The sequence below is a fragment of the Toxorhynchites rutilus genome, chromosome 2 (assembly GCF_029784135.1).
Source record: "Toxorhynchites rutilus septentrionalis strain SRP chromosome 2, ASM2978413v1, whole genome shotgun sequence".
Taxonomy (NCBI): domain Eukaryota; kingdom Metazoa; phylum Arthropoda; class Insecta; order Diptera; family Culicidae; genus Toxorhynchites; species Toxorhynchites rutilus.
Window position 1 is genome coordinate 257,997,986 of NC_073745.1, and position 17,269 is coordinate 258,015,254.

The window sequence follows — 17,269 nt, forward strand, 5'->3', positions numbered from 1 at the left end:
ATTATGCATTCTTCCTTCCAACATGGTGTTCCCGCGAATGTTGTATGCAACACAAAATCGTTTACAATTATTCGTTCTATTATACAAATTAGACATCCAGTCAATCTGTAGGAAAGAGAGTGATGTAATTGGTAGAGTGGGTTAATATGATGACTACGATTCCATAGAAAATCATTACTTCCGAAAGTTATTATTTCAGCGATATTGTTATGGGCCACAGTGTCAGTGTATATGACGTGGAATATTGTCTGCAAACGAACGTTTTTTCACCGGAAAAAGCTACTATTCCTGACGACTTAGGATAAGACTAATAATAAGAATAAGATAATGGAAGGAACGCACAATACCATAGCTATACATTAGAAATAAATCAGCTTTATGATCCCATGTCTACTCAAAACATCACGGAATCGTAATAGTACTTTTAACATTCCTATGTTTCCTCCCCATTCCTCGTTACAACCCGTTTGACGGTTATGAGTACATATAACAAACGCCTCTTTCATGGCCACCATTTGGAGGTTCGAAAGAGTTCAAATAACAGATTTTTGAACAATGAAACAAAATACATACATACAAACAATTGTTCCGAAAAATCGCAGTCCTACGTTAAACTTACGTCCATGTCCTTAGGCTCAAGCCTTTCAACTTTTTTGAAAGGACGCCGAAAGTTTTTGTTGTTATTGTGTTAGTGGACATATAAATATAGAATTATTTATACAGGGTTACACATGAAATTCAACTCTTTTGAATTTTTTGGTGGTCCTGCATAGGAGTGAGGGCCTTGATTTTGCGTCCGTGTTCGGGAGCACATATTCAGTTCACCAAAAATGTAAGAGAGTAAGAAAAGTACTCACAGCTTGCAGGTATCTGCTATGATGATTTCCCCAGACGCTTTGATTTCAGTTCAGACCGGCAGCAAAAAAGAAATGGAATTGGGAGAGAAGAGCGTAGTGTTCAGCGATTGAGCGAGACCAGTCACTCTACATCGCAATCACAACTAAATGAATTTCCGAGCGGGTTTTCAAAGCAATTTTGAAACTATTGAAACAATATTTAAAATCAAAGAGTAACAAGCATATAACGAGTAGATATTTTATTTTCGAATGAAGTGGTTCTCATACCATACCAAAATCTTGTTTCTCCAATGTAACGCGCTTTCGGTTTCGAAACTTTGAACATACACCCCAGTATAGAAATGAAAAACGTAGTCATAAGTTGTAAAATCGAACATTTTTTTAGTATGCGGGTAAAATGATTAGCTGGTGGTGGTGAAATTAACACTTGCACATATCATGCTAAATGGGATACAATTATGCGTGCTTCTTGTTTGTTTAAATCATTATCGAAATAGTAGGCACATGTATAAATAAGCAGAGCCTATTCAACTAGAGTCAGAATCGAAATTTTCTCATGTGTACAAAAATGTAGTGAGAAACACATAACGTTTCGCTTCACCGCTACATTCGTAAGTTTTGAATAATAATTTATACAGGAATACATAAAATTCAACTCTTTTGATCTGGTTGGTGGCCCTGAGAAGGATCAATGGATTTGCGTGAATTTGTAGAACCAACTGAAGATGGTTAAGTCCCGTGTTGGTTTCATGGGTCCGACACTGAATGGTTCATGGTCGGTCCCCTGGTTCGGTCGGGGCTCAACGTGTTAAAAGAGGCTTTAAACTTTTGAGTTCATTCACCTTTAACTTTAAAAAAAACAATTTAAGGAAAGCCAAAACGCTCTCTCCAGGCCTAGAGTTTTGGTGCCTCTCTTCGTTCGTATTATAGAGGTCATAAACTTGAAAGTTGATTCGATTAAAGCCATTCCACACTGTTCGCGCCAAATATATCGTTTCGGGGGTCTCCGTAGCCACATTGGTTGCACTTAGTAATCGCTTAGTAAGCGATCGATCGTGAGTTCAAAACTCAGGGCCCTCATTGACCATCTTTGTGTTGTTACAGAATAAACTACGTCCACGCAACAATCATCAGCGATAGAGAGATCGATCCACGGTCGAAATAAGCTCTGCTCTGCAAGACACATCGGGCTGCTGTTCTATAAATAACTCAACAATGATCAACCAACTGTCTCCGCTGTCTGGTCTAACTGGATAATGGAAAAACAGACGGAAAACTTTTACGCCTAAATGGCTACTGTGTAAATGTACCATATGCAATGGTATAGAAGGGAATACTCTACCGCCGAAAAATGACAACTGTGTAATGTGCTAATTATAGATATGATATGTGACATGTACACGATTAAAATTCGGCTCTGTTACAGCTAAAATGCTGATGAGCCTAAAATAAACAAAAGCGATAAAAAAAATATATATATACCGTTTCAACCTTATTCAACTTGATGCCAAAGAACGCATGATTTCCGTTAGGGTAATGTTTTACATTATTCAATAGTTCAATAGTTTGTTTCAAAAACAATATTTAGTTATCTATACAATACTATACATTTGAATCTCGTGACATTATCTAAGCGACTTATTCACTGGTCCACGGGATGAGGTGAGCCTTCGCCGAATCTTTGTGATCATAAAGATGAGCCATAATAAAATTTAGTCAGAACGTGAAAATCCAAATCTCTATTTTCATAAAACCCGTCATTGGTTTCCCAATGAAAAATTGACATCGTGTTTGACGCAATGATCAATTGAGCATGGTGAATTATGCGCGCTGAAAAATTCGCGAGTCTTTGTGATTTGATTTACATTGGCCGTAAAAGTATCGGACTAACATTTCTTCGCATCGTGATTCTCATCAATTGGGAATCACGAAGACAAACAAAGCCGTGCAGTAAATAGATATAAAGCGACATACGTAAATCGTATCTCAATTTGGGGATGAATATTCAACGACTCGCGCAATCAGTTAATTTGCGCTTCGAATGGTTGATGTTTCGCTTAGTGTTCAGCTGCATTTTTTGTTTGATGGAAAGGAACAAAAACAATAACAACAACAATCGAAAGCACATTCCAGATTACGCTTTCGCTTATCATCGTCGCGCTGGGCAGTTGCTTATCACACTTCAGCTGTACCGTAAAATTAGACCTGAGTCGGTGTGGTCTTGCTCGAATGTGTTTTTTCATTGGTAGGAATCGATAAGAGAGTGTAATTTTGTTTCGCTGATATCATGATGTAGTTTCTTTCGCAGTTTTCCCCAGGTGAAGTGGGAGGTTTGAAAAGCGATTTGCATTCACGACTAACTCCTTTTCGTACAATCATATAATCAGAATATTTATTTCCAGAATCTTACAAATACATTGCTTCCACACAAACTATAATCAATTCTTTTTCCAGTTTTTGTATTGCCAGTGTAGTCTACGTGATAACATACCGCAATTCAAAACACGCTGAACGATTGGAAATTCATTGCATCGGCAATGCACACACAACCATCGGATAATTGTAAGCGAATGTTAAATGTTTTGCTTCCATTCATTTTTCCTCATCTGTATTGCGCAAAAAATCATCATCTTATTCCAGCATTACAACAACTAACATAAATGCATGCCACCGGTGCAATGCATGCCCACACAGGGTTACGCGTAGGTTACAAAGGTACCACCGCGTGATGTGGCAGCTACGAAAACGTTGACTCTGCTGCTGATCGTGTCGTGTGTATCGACCAACCGGTTGGTTGTTGCCTGGGATTGATGCCTTCAAAATCGAGGTGCTCATGCGCCCACTTTGTTTTACGCGCCGCCCCGTCAGTCAATCATACATCATCCAAAACATAGAATCTTCAAACGAAACGAAAACAGGAGAGGCAGAAAACGGCGAAACAGGTTTTTAATAATATAAATAATTCAATTACCGCCGCTTGCCGGCGCAATTCGCTACACGAGAACACGATGGAGAGTTACGAAAAAGCGCGAACAAATAAATATTACATGTTGTAGAGCTGAAAAAGGTAGATGTTGTTTGGATTCAGACGTCACAGACATAGTTGCCATAGTAAAATCTGTGTTTTTGTAATAAAAACCTTTTCATTTTACTTTTTTTGCAAAAAAAAAATCTGTTCAATTCAATTCATGAGACCAATTTTTGGACACATCTTTCGCAAAATAGATTTAAATTACATAAAAGTAAACGCCATGAAAAAGTTATGAATCCATGTGATTCAAGAGTGATTGTTATAAAAAGGCGTATTCGATTATCCCTATGGTCTCAACGAGTGCATGGTTTGAATGATTGAGATTGAATGTAGGGGAAAGTAGGTAAAGACGGACACTGCGGGTAAGATGTACAACTTTAATATTTCACTAACTAAAATTTTTTGAAATATTTTAGTGATGCAAATACTTTCAATAAAGTGTATCAATACTTTCAAGACACACTGTTGATTTCCAGCGAGCGAACTGTCAAGCTTGTAAACAAAACAAAAATTATCTTCGCGGATGCACCATTCGATGTAATTTTTACTCCGTAGAAAATAGCGAAAAGTTCGTGATTTTTTGTTTTATACGTGTTCCTCCAACGGGTAAGTGTTTATTTAGTCCATCATTAACTATCCTGTGATAAATCAGAGGTTTTTCAACGCTTATAGGAAGAGCTACGGTCATTCGAAAAAAAAAAGCTGCCAGTTCGGGCAAGACGGACACATTAAGGTAAGGAAAGACGGACACTAGTATTTTCCTAGGGTATTTAACAAAACTTTTTGGTTTTACTTTTGGGCTTCCGGTACATCGCAAGGTGCCATCAGGAAAAGAAAAATTACTTCTTTTCCATCACTCCCCAGAAAGAAAACCGAAACTTCCCAAGTTGGAATGAAAACTCGAATCGAACGTGCTGAGAATAGACCGAAGCAAGTACCTCCTGGTTTAAGCGGTTCTTCTACGCACCAGGGGTCCTCAGCACTTCCCGGAGCAGCACCCAACACGTCTGCTCCTTTTTCGCGGTCGAGGCAACAGCCACAATCTGGCTTGCTTGCGCTTTCTGACCTGGTGGACAACATTTTAAGTGCTTTAAATATAAATGACCCTCTTAAAAGCATAGTATTATGTTTGCTTCCGATTGTGAGAACATTTTTGAAAGAAAAATGTGGTTTTTTGGCAGCGTTCATTTCCCTCGATGCCTGATTCAGGGCAAGAGGTCAAGGATTTGACCACTGTAATACAGTGAAATTGCAGAAGTATCGTTCCTAAACTAGATCAGTTTAAATTTTTAGTTCACAGCTCTAACTGTGATGTATTTTCCCTCTGTGAAACATGGCTTTCTTCAGCCGATGAGCTGAATTTCCACGATTTCAACATTATTCGCCTCGATCGAAATGACTCGTTTGGTGGCGTACTATTGGGGATTAAAAAATGTCACTCCTTCTATAGAGTCACTCTCCCATCGATGACAGGCATTGAAGTTGTTGCTTGCCAGACACAAATCAATGGCAAAGACCTCTGCATTGCTTCGATATATATCCCTCTCAGAACTACGGTAGGCCGCCATCAGTTCTTTGATACTATCGAGACAATGCCGGAGCCGCGGTTAATCTTAGGTGATTTCAACTCCCATGGAACAGCATGGGGATCACTCTACGATGACAACCGTGCCACTTTGATTTATGATCTGTGCGACAACTTCAAATTGACAGTTTTAAATACTGGGGAAGCAACCAGAATAGCCAACCCTCCTGCACGGGCAAGCATGCTAGACATATCTCTATGCTCTTCTTCGTTATCCCTGGATTGCATGTGGAAGGTAATCCAAGATCCCCACGGTAGTGATCACCTACCAATAATTTTATCGATCGCTAATGAATCAAGCTTTCGTGAGTCAGTCAATATTTCGTATGACCTCACGAAGAATATTGACTGGAGAACATTTGCGGAAATAATATCTGAAGCAATTGTTTCAATGCATGAACTTCCTCCACTCGAAGAGTATAACTTTATATCGAGTTTGATTTACGAAAGCGCACTTCAAGCTCAAAAGAAACGTGTACCGGCTACCACTTTCCGACGTCGTCCTCCATCACTTTGGTGGGACAAGGAATGTTCAAAGGTCTACCTTGAAAAATCATCCGCTTTCAAAAAATTCAGGAAAACTGGATTAGTGGAATGGTTTCTAAAGTACCAAGCTCTAGAAGCCAAACTAAAAGGTTTGATTAAAGCAAAAAAGCGTGGATATTGGCGGAAGTTCGTCAATGGTTTGTCAAGGGAGACCGCTTTGAGCACTCTTTGGAATACGGCTAGGAAAATGCGTGGCTGGAACCATACAAACGAAAGTGAGGAATACTCTGACCGTTGGATTTTTAACTTTGCAAGGAAGGTTTGCCCCGACACCGCTCCTGCACAATACGTCGTACGCGACATTCCACTTCAAAGCGATGAGAATTTTTCGATGGTGGAATTCTCAATTGCCCTTCTCTCATGTAACAATTCAGCTCCGGGGTCGGACAAGATTAAATTCAACTTGTTGAAGAATCTTCCCGACTTGGCAAAACAGCGTTTGCTGAACTTGTTCAACAAGTTTCTGGAGCTGAATATTGTCCCGCATGACTGGAGACAAGTGAGAGTGATAGCCATACGGAAACCCAACAAGCCGGCTTGCGATCACAACTCGTATAGGCCGATTGCAATGTTATCCTGTATTCGTAAATTGTTAGAGAAAATGATTCTACTTCGTTTGGACAAGTGGGTCGAAACGAACAATTTGCTGTCAAATACGCAGTTTGGCTTCCGCCGAGGTAAAGGGACAAATGATTGTCCCGCGCTGCTATCTTCTGAAATCCAAATCGCATTTGCTCGCAAAGAACAAATGGCTTCCGTTTTTCTCGATATCAAAGGGGCATTTGATTCAGTTTCCATGGAAATTCTCTCAGAGAAGCTTCATAATCGTGGACTTTCACCAATTCTCAATAATTTCCTGTACAATTTACTGTCAGAAAAGCACATGATTTTCTCTCATGGCAGCTCGAAATCTTCTCGTTACAGTTTTATGGGCCTACCACAAGGCTCCTGCCTAAGCCCCCTCTTGTACAGTTTTTACGTCAATGATATGGATGATTGTCTAACTAGAGACTGCACGCTGAGACAACTTGCAGACGATGGAGTTATTTCCATCACGGGTACTAATCCCGTCGTTCTGCAAAAGTCGTTGCAAGATACCCTGAACAATCTGTTCACGTGGGCCCTCAAGCTGGGTATCGAATTCTCTACGGAGAAAACTGAAATGGTCGTTTTTTCTAGGAAGCACGAACCCGCCCAATTCCAGCTTCACCTATCCGGCAAAACGATCCAACACTCTATGTTTTTCAAATACCTGGGTGTATATTTTGATTCTAAGTGTACCTGGGGGAGACACATTGCGTATTTGAAACAGAAATGCCAGCAAAGAATCAATTTTCTCCAAACAATTACCGGAACATGGTGGGTGCCAGGAGACCTCATTCAGTTGTACAAAACAACGATATTATCAGTGTTAGAATATGGCAGTTTTTGCTTCCGATCAGCTGCCAGGATTTATATTCTCAAGCTGGAGAGAATACAATATCGTTGCTTGCGTATAGCCATGGGGTGTTTGCATTCGACACATACGATGAGTCTCGAAGTTTTGGCAGGAGTACCCCCGCTTACTCTTCGGTTCACAGAATTATCCTACAGATTTCTCATCCGTTGCCAGATCATGAATCCATTGGTGATTGATAACTTCGAAAATCTACTCCAACTGACTCCTCAGTCAAGTTTTATGTCTTTATACCATGAGTACCTTACCCACGACGTGCACCCTTCACCAGGCATCTCCAACCAAGTTTGCTTCCCATACTTCTGCAATTCCTCTGTCATTTTTGATCTGTCCATGCGACAAAAAATCCATGGAATCCCAGATCACCTACGCTCCGATTGTATTCCGCCGATATTTTCGGCAGAATATGGGAAAGTTAGATCTGATAAAATGTTCTTTACTGACGGTTCATTCATAAACGGGTCCACTGGCTTCGGCATCTTCAATGACAATTCCAGTGCCTCTTTCAAACTCAAAGATCCTTGTTCCGTGTATGTCGCTGAACTGGGTGCGATATATTACGCATTAGGGATCATTGAAACATTGCCCATCGACCACTATTTTATTTTTTCAGACAGTCTCAGCTCAATAGAAAGTTCTTCAGCTCAAAAGAAAACTCTCAATGAAAGTTGATAAATGCTCATCTTATTTCCTAACAAGAATAAGACAACTATTGAGTGTTTTGGTCGAAAAATTATTCAAGATTACCTTAGCATGGGTTCCCTCTCATTGCTCGATTCCGGGGAATGAGAAAGCGGACTCGCTAGCTAAGGTGGGCGCTTTAGAAGGCACACTTTTTGAAAGGCAAATTGCTTATAATGAATTTTTCCACATTCCTCGTCAGTATACGCTCGTAAGTTGGCAGCGCATGTGGAGTGAAGATGAGTTCGGTCGTTGGTTACACACGATTATCCCTAAGGTCTCGACGAGTGCATGGTTCAAGGGATTGAATGTAGGTCGTGATTTCATTCGCGTGATATCTCGGCTTATGTCCAATCACTACAACCTAAACGCGCATCTCTATCGCATAAGGCTCGCAGCAAGCAATCTTTGTGATTGTGGCGATGGCTACCACGACATCGAGCATGTTGTCTGGTCGTGTATCCGGTTCCATGCTGCTCGCTCTCAGCTCTCTAGAGCACTGAGAGCACAAGGCAGACAATCGGATATCCCCGTCCGGGATATCTTAGGTAGCCGTGATCCTGATCTTCTGCTTCATCTATACCTGTTCCTCAGAAACGCCGATGTCAACGTTTAATGATGTTTCCTTCGTTGTGTCCCCGTTTCATATCCCTCCTATCCAAACGATAAACTTTTACTTAGTCGCGGCAATACATACACACACTCTTTACAGATACACGGGCCAAAGGTTGTGCAGTCCACTGATCATTCAACAAGAGCCAAAGGTTGTACCGCTTATGACAACTCTACACGAGCTGATGATTGCGCCGGCTAGTGACCATTCTATCCTGGATTCCTCGAGTCGAGAAAGACGCACCACGCTAGATATGGGGTACAGACTAGGGGGGCGTTGCTGATTAATGGTCAGCTGCATCCCAATAGGAGGTATCCCGTGTCGGGCACACGTACAAAGCATCGAAGACTGCAACATACCAATTATGAGAACACTTGTAATACTAACCTCGAGCCAACCGCGAGTAATCGGTTACATATTACTAACATAGTTGTAAGCAAACATTGTCGAAATATTGAACTCCCGGCCCCGTTAGGCTGACGCCATATGAGCCTTAATAAAAATATATATTTTGGATAAAAAAAAAATACCATAAAGATGCCTACAAATTACAACTGCAAGAGTAACCGGCAGTCATGGACCGCTCAGCAGTTGGAACAAGCCATTAAGGCTGTAAAAAGTGGATCGCCGGTGAAGACAGCAGCAAGAAGTTACGCAATTCCAAGATCCACACTGATTCGCCACCTCACAAGTCCAACTGTATTTACTCGGCTAGGACCTCTTGATTCCGTATTCAATTCTCAACAAGAAGAGGAGCTGGTACAACATCTGTTGGATTTGGAAAAGAGGTTCTATGGAATAACGATGACTAATGTTCGAAAGCTTGCTTTTGATCTGGCCGAAAAAAATGGATTGCCACACCCGTTCAACAAGTCTACCAAGATGGCTGGAAAAGTTTGGCTAAGCAATTTTCTGAAACGAAATCCCAAATTGTCGTTCCGTAAACCTGAAGCTACCTCTGCCGCCCGAGCCAGAGGCTTCAATAAGCCAGCAGTATCTGCGTTTTACGATTTGCTGGAAGAAGCGCTGAAAGATCCCAAATTGACGCCAGATCGTGTTTTGAACGCCGATGAGACTAGTGTTTGTACCGTTAGTATTTGTTTTGGCATTGTAGTTAGTTTAAAAATCAGTTTAATTTTTTATTCATACTTTCTTACAGGATCCTCCGAAGAAGTCTAAGGTAGCGGCATTGAAAGGCAAAAAACAGGTTGGTGGTATTACATCTGCGGAACGCGGAGAAACAGCTACGGCAGTAATGTGCATGTCCGCAACCGGACAGCACCTTCCGCCGTTCTTCATTTTTCTTCGCATGCGGATGCACGAAGCTTTGAAGAAAGGGGCATCACTTGGAAGCAAATTTGCCTGTAATGCATCGGGTTACATGACGGTCGAAATATTCAATGAGTGGCTCGATCACTTTTTGGAGCATGTAAAACCTTCTGAAGACAGTCCTGCCTTGCTCATAATTGATGGCCACTCGTCGCACACGAAGAACCTAGCTTTTACCGAGAAAGCTAGAGCTAACTCTGTTAAGGTTCTAGTTTTACCACCTCACACTAGCAACAAACTTCAACCGCTAGATGTATCCTTTATGGCACCTTTCAAGACGTACTACGCACAGGAAGTAGAGCGTTTCCTTCAACATAATCCAGGTAAAGTCGTCAGCCAATATGACGTTGCCGAGCTCATGAAACCTGCATTCATCAAGGCGGCTACTACGGAAATTGCTGAGAATGGGTTCGAAAAAACAGGAATTTGGCCATTTGATCGCAATATTTTTTCCGATGATGACTTTGCCCCGGCCACGGTGACTGATCAACCCGATCCTGAGATTCTTCGTGAAGAAGAGACGTTTCGATTGCATCTTGAAGGTGCGCCTAGTCAATCGACCGTAAATCGCATTTCCTGTGAGGATAAAGAAGTTCAAGTGCTTCCCGAAGACATCATGGCTGATTTCGCAGAACCGGACAGCATCTCAACGGCCAATAACCCGGTGTTTGAAATATCTCCGTCGATCATACTTTCGTTACCAAAAATGGTCACCCCGAGAGTCACGAAGAGAAAACGCCAAGCAGAAAAGGCAGCTGACATAACGTCTGCTCAATACGCTGACACTTTGAAGAAGGTGAAAGCATCGAAAGACATTAAATCCATCAAAAAAGAACAAAAACAACGCTCTTCGAAGAAGCCTAAGCAAAATAAGGGCAAAGGGGACACCTCATCTGATAATCTATGCGAGAAATGCGGAAGCCAGTTTTCTGATTCAGATTTCGGGACAGGTTGGACAATATGATTACAATGCCTTTCATGGTTCCACGCTGAATGCTTTACTTCTGCTGCAACTATTTGTCAGAACTGCTCTTGATTCTTCTTTTTTTCTTGTTTTTTTATTCCCACTGAAAATTGAATTAATTTAAATACTCAAATGAACTTAAACCATCGATGAATTGTTTTTAATGCTTTATAAATAAACTTTCGTTTTGAAATATTTTTAAGTGTATCATTAAACTTTACAAATGAATTATCGTCTTCCTAGGAAGTCATCTAAAATATGCGTGGACAGGTTGTTGGCTATTTCAGATCCTTTTCCTTCCTTTGCGAGGACAATGGCCCGCAAAAATCCAGAAATTTGTGCATGGAGTGTATGTGTTTGACCTCTTCTGTCGTTCCCCTCCAAGGATGAAACTGTCCACGAACAACATGAGTAGCCTTTCGAATCGTAGCGTAATTCAAGAACACTCCACAATGCTGAAAACACTGAAATACGTACAAAAACTACAACTTTTCCGTAAGTGCCCGTCTTACCCATTCCAGATGTCCGTCTTTCCCGACCATGTGAAGAAATAGTATTTCGATGCATTTTTTTCAATGACCCAGAATACATCAATGTTGGAATAAATTTACTAGTATCAACGGTAATTATGATAGAAAAGGACCTGAAGTTTCAATTTGTACAACTGCGATCATGAAAGCTATATATGTGTATATAAACCTTAGGGTGTCCGTCTTTACCTACTTTCCCCTAAGTCTTGATTTCATTCGCGTGATATATCGGCTTATGTCCAATCACTACAACCGAAACGCGCATCTCTATCGCATTGGACTCGCAGCAAACAATCTTTGTGATTGTGGCGATGGCTACCACGACATCGAGCATGTTGTCTGGTCGTCTATCCAGTTCCATGCTGCCGGCTCTCAGCTCACCAGAGCATTGAGGGCACAAGGCAGTCAATCGGATATCCCCGTCCGAGATACCTTAGGTAGTGATCCGCGATCCTGATCTTCTGCTCCATCTATACCTGTTCCTCAGAAACGCCGATGTCAACGTTTAATGATGGTTCCTACGTTGTATCCCTGTATCATATCGCTCCTATCCGATCGATAAACTTTTACTCAGTCGCGGCAATACATACACATACTCTTTACAGATACAGGTTGTGTAGTCCACTGATGATCCAACAAGAGTCAAAGGTTGTACCGCTAATGACAACTCTACACGAACTGATGATTGCGCCGGCTAGTGATCATTCTATCCTGAATTTCTCGAGTCGAGAAAGACGCACCACGCTAGATATGGGGTACAGACTAGGAGGGCGTCGCTGATTAATGGTCAGCTGCATCCCAATAGGAAGTATCCAGTGTCGGGAGCATGTAGAGAGCATTGCAGACTGCCACACCCTAATTATGAGAACACTTGTAATACTAACCTCGAGCCAACCGCGAGTAATCGGTTACATATTATTAACATAATTGTATGGGAAACATTGTGGAAATATTGAACTCCCGGCCCTGTCAGGCTGACGCCATGAGCTTTAATAAAAATATATATTTTTAAAAAAAGGCGTATGCATGCATAAAAAGTTATGGTTATAACCGAAATGTGACGTATCCAGGATGAAGATGTTTTCAGGAAATTTTAGGGAAAATCTTGAGGGTCAACTTTCAATGTATTTTCAAATCTCAACTATTTCTAGTATGAACGTGTCCCGATATTGAGATATTCTAGAGGCATTGTAACTACACCCAAACTAGCGTTGGCAGAAAACATTTCATCTTCGGCAGATATAATGCTTTTTCGTGTGCTGAAGGGTAAAATGAGCAAATAATGGGCAGCTGTTTTAAAAGCTTTGAAATGTATACAAACAATGGGAGCAGTCTCTTCTTCTGAAATGAGATTTCACTAAAGGACTAATGTTTCTAGAGATACTTCGTCTTATCAACGCTATATTATCAAAAAAAAGAGTAGATGGGTCTTGGCCTAGAGACCCAGACGAAAGTTTGGCGTAAGGCTTGTTGGGATGAATTGCATTTGAATTGAGTTTTGTTATTGTATATAAATCCGTAGAAGCTTGTTTCCTATGAACACGTTGATCACTAGGACTGTTATAGTTTGTTTTACGATATGTGACTACTTTCTATTCGAATTTCTGACTATTTTCTTTCTCTACAATAAATAACTTTGGGAGCAGAAACCGATAATTATATTGTGCAAGTGCTCTAGATGCGGGCTAAATAGAAAGCACAACAAGAACAATACGGGGCTCAACGTGTTAACCATTTGTTGTTGTTAACGCTTGTATTTGTGAAAATTCGTCTTCCTTCAATAGAATAATTTTACATGAGAAAAAATATCCAAACTGTTCGGATTGATTTATTTTCCGAAAACGGTAATGTTACACTTCCATACACCTTTAAAATTTAAAGAGCAAAAATTTAGTTTGCCTCATCATCCGTCACCTGCCAACCATGAGCGTCAAGTATTGGCCTCTATCCGTATCATGCAGCAGGAAATTCCCCATGCGGGGTTTCGTTTTTTTTGTGTGTATGCCTAAGAGCTCATAAGGTCGCAGGGTTGGCACTGAACCGTAACGGCGTGGTGGACTAAAATGGACATGCTCAACCAGTTTTTCCCCTGACTCTCGACGTCGTCGTAGAATGCGTTCGGTTTTGTTCTACCCCCAAGAAGGAGTTCAGAGCTGTTAGCGCGACTTTTAATGTCATGGTCGTTTGGTCATTTCGGGGATGTAAAACGCTTCAGTTGTGCGGTTCAACTTTTGTTTTGCTGAGGAACTATATCCAAAACCAAACCAAAGAAAATGAACTGGAAGCTTTGTTTAGACTTCACGTCTGCTCATAATGCAGCTGTGCGAGCGGAATAAAAGTTCTTTGTTCTGCGCCCGATTACCAGCGGTTGCATTTTGACCGGATGTGCGTGTGTGCATGTATGTGTGTGTGTGCGGTGGCGGTGGATAGCATCCAGAGCAGAAGCAGAAAAAATATTTTTTTATAATGATAAAATGAAGGCATATTGAGGCACATTCGTCGTTCGTTCACGCGGGGAGTGGTTGAGAAACAGGAATAATTGCTCCAAATATTTGTGTGCGTTTAGAAAGTGTCTTTAATGATACGAGCAATCTCAGAGTAGTTCCGCAGCGTCAACCTCTCTCTTCCGGACCACGCGACAGCGAAACTGCCTGGCCTGCAAGCCAAATTACGTGTGTTTTAATTGCTTTTGAATTTCGCTCACTCATTTCAGTTGTAGCAGACGGATATAACTCTAATGAGCAATGCATCAGAGCTGGGAGGGTTCAAAGGTCAGTTACCTCGTCCTCGGGGGAGTAGAGGCTGGAATTGCATGAATCACGCGTCGTCTACTCAACGAATTTCTCTCTTATCAACTGTATTCCGGAACGAGTTTCGGTTGCAGTGTTGTTATTTTTTTTTTCATTCCAGTTTCATTGGATCAATTTCATGACTTTTGCATGAGAGCTAACATGCGAAACCATGAAATCGATGACTGATGTTAGTGTTCCGTGTTTACTTCCATAACAAAAATTTTCTAAACTGATGTAATATTTTTCTACCAAATCAACAACAAATACAATTACCCTAATTATTTCACTTTAGCTCTCATGTACTTCCCAAAATCCCAAATGATGAGACCTCTTACTACTGAGATTTCGGTAATAAACCCTTCCACTACAAAAAAAAACTCTCATGAATTTTTCATCTCTACAAAATTTCTTGTGAAAGTTTCCGCTGAAATTGTGCGTTCTTACTTCCTGTCAATCTACAAAATTAAAGTGAAAAGATAACAGGGCAGAGTCGATTATATACAGTCTCGAATTTCGTTTTACTGCATATAATAAGGTCAAAAAAATGTTTATAATTGTTTTTATGCACATTTTGACGTAGGACTACGTCTTACATTAAGGGTGCCAAATCAGAAAACAGGTCACGTTTTTATGAGATAAAGTTAACGTTAATAACTATTTTTGCTGCAAACGGATTTATACGATTTGCATACCAATTGAATCGATTTTTTTTAAGATTTGTTTGATATGCCAAACATTACAATCCCATAGTCTGTATATGGTTTAAATTGATGAAAATTGGAAGCATTCCCATTTCCTCATACATTTGTTCTGTCCATTTGTGTGTTTTCCCGAACAGAGCTGTCAATAACGAGCAACTTATGCAGCCGCTAGAATAGAAACAGTCGGAAACGAATGAATCGATGGATTTAAAGTCTCCGTAAACAAAGGAAAAGAAGAAGAAGAAGAATAGAAAAAAGTGAAGGGGGATAGCGGAAAGAAAATATTTGCGAAGTAAGCTGTCGCTAGCGTATAACTATTGCATTTTCCTGAGTATAATTCTCAGAATCTCTCTGTGGTCGCTTATGCTGCTCGTTTTGTGTTATATGTTTCCCCTCGAGCTGTGAACGCTAGGGAATATTTCCATTGAAGTTTATCGCTGCAACTGTGTGCATCTGTTAGACGCGTGTTTGATACCTGTTGGATGGCGATGCACGGAAGATGCCTCTCGTTAAATATTCATTGCAATGCGTGCATTGATATGAAGAAACAAATTGCGACATATGACTAATTAGTGTATTGTTCTCGCAAAGGCAAGAAAGAATCGTTGCTCCTCCAAATGATTCTACAAAACTACACAAGCCATCAAACCTTTTCAGTGCCTCCGGAACTTTTTACTTAAGAGTTATTTATGAACTTTCGACGTATTCGGAAATGATATCCGAAATGATAAACCAACAAATTTCAAAAAAAGGGGTCTATGATATAACCGCAAGGTTGACGTGGGACTACTTTTGTCTTAGTAAGCATTTATATTGTATTGATTAAATTATCGATTGAATGAAACAATTTACGATTTCAATTAAATTCAACATATTAGTAAATATAAGTAAAAAGTTTGAACAGCTGCCATGTAAGATCATTTCATGCTTTGTAATAGATTATGTTCTTCGTTACAAGTAAATTTGATGATCGTCCTATTACGTTTGATATGATGCCTAGGACTACCAAAAAATGTGAATGGGAGAATTGTCAAACGATCATTGTATTTTACATTTCCCTCTGAAATTATTGCATATCTCACGATTGAGTAGCTCCCGAATTGCGAAAGTTCATTCACCTCTAGTATTTGAAATTCAGGCTTTTCAGTTTAGAAGTACGTTTTAGGGAAACATATTCCGGTCTGCACAAAGACAAGCGAGTAGAAAAGTATTCGCAACTTGCAGTTTTAAGTTTAAGTTTTTGCAATGCGCATTTCCCGAGGCATCTTTGTTTTGAAATCCATCTTAGGAAAACGCATATTGGTGTGAATAAAAATATTCCTACTTGCATGTATTTGCAAAGCGAATTTCCCCAGGCCTATTGATTTGGAAGTCCGTGTTAGGGAAACACAGCTCGGTGCGAACCATTTTTTTCTCTCTATTATAGTGATTTTCAACACCTTTTTTGGCTGGTTCGTTTCTTCTACTTCGATTTTTGGAAGAATGTCGGTGCGAATTGAACTCGTTACCTTTGCGTGAGAAGTATGGATGTTACCACTACGCCAGATCGCCTCCTCGGTGGGAACAAAAATACCCCCAACTTCCAAAGCGGATTCCACCCAGGCACATTGATTTTGGAGTTCGTGTAAGGGAAACACAGCTCGGTGGGAACAAAAATACCCCCGACTTGCATGTATATTCGTATTTTGAAGTCTGTGTTGGAGAAACCGTTAACCGGGCCAATCAAAACTAACGTTTAGATAACGCTTGACATTTTACAGTTATTCAACTGTTTATGTTATGGAAAATAACGTTTCATTAATTGTGATAGACGCGTAGAAATATTTCCTATCAATTGATGCAAACATCTTTCCGATCTGTTAAGAAATATTCGAATTATAAGCATTCGGAATCTTTATTTTTTTCCTGCATGCTCTGTGTTTAGGTTTTCATTTCACCCCCATATACTTCGGTTAGACGTAGTGCTACGTCAAAAGATCACGTAGTCCTACGTCCTAAGCGGTCGTGTCTCGGATACAACCTCTCGAATTTTTTTTTAGCATATATTATCTCAGAAGCTCAATTCAATAAGTGCGCACCTTTGCCCCCACTATGAGGCAAATGTGCGCATTTGTCTTGTTGTATTAAAATAGATATTTGTCTAATTACAAACACAACTCGAGAAATGCTTGTACTACGTTTCAA

At 40.4% G+C, this 17,269-nt stretch overlaps 1 protein-coding gene and 1 long non-coding RNA gene across 16 annotated transcripts in view; one reads left to right on the forward strand and one right to left on the reverse strand.

Moving 5' to 3' along the window:
• The window catches only part of LOC129765070 (formin-binding protein 1-like), a 195,989-nt gene that overhangs the window by 174,223 nt on the left and 4,497 nt on the right, over nucleotides 1-17,269 (reverse strand). The window lies entirely within an intron of this gene.
• Nucleotides 3,051-3,909, forward strand: LOC129765072 (uncharacterized). The gene is made up of 3 exons (XR_008741349.1): nucleotides 3,051-3,175; nucleotides 3,312-3,419; nucleotides 3,498-3,909. It is a non-coding gene; the product is annotated as an uncharacterized LOC129765072 (long non-coding RNA).